We start from the raw sequence: 359 nt of genomic DNA, 5'->3' as shown, positions 1-359 counted from the left end.
CCCAAAGGATGTTCCCCGGGCCACGCGAGCATCTCTTCTACCGCCAAGAGGAACAGGTCTCGTCCGAGGCACCGCTTCCACAACGTCCCCAAACCGATACGAAAACCCACCTGCGGGAGCTCCGGGCCCGCTCTGCCCCCCTGCAGCCGGGGACTGGACCAGCGCCGAGCTGCTCGCCCGGATTACAAGGTATTTGCACGGACACTGCTGCGCGGCCACCGCAGCAGCTGCATCAACGGAGCAAGGGAAAATATGGTACCGTACAGAGGGAGGGAGATGCCCGGGGACGGGAAGGGAGCAGAGACGTCCTCCCGGAGCAGCTGGAGCCCGTTCCCCAGCCCAGGGTGGTTACCGCACTG

This window comes from Pygoscelis adeliae, unplaced genomic scaffold, assembly GCF_000699105.1.
Source record: "Pygoscelis adeliae isolate BGI_AS28 unplaced genomic scaffold, ASM69910v1 Scaffold861, whole genome shotgun sequence".
Classification (NCBI taxonomy): Eukaryota; Metazoa; Chordata; class Aves; order Sphenisciformes; family Spheniscidae; genus Pygoscelis; species Pygoscelis adeliae.
The sequence above is the reverse complement of the archived record's forward strand: the minus strand, read 5'-3'. Positions refer to the sequence as shown.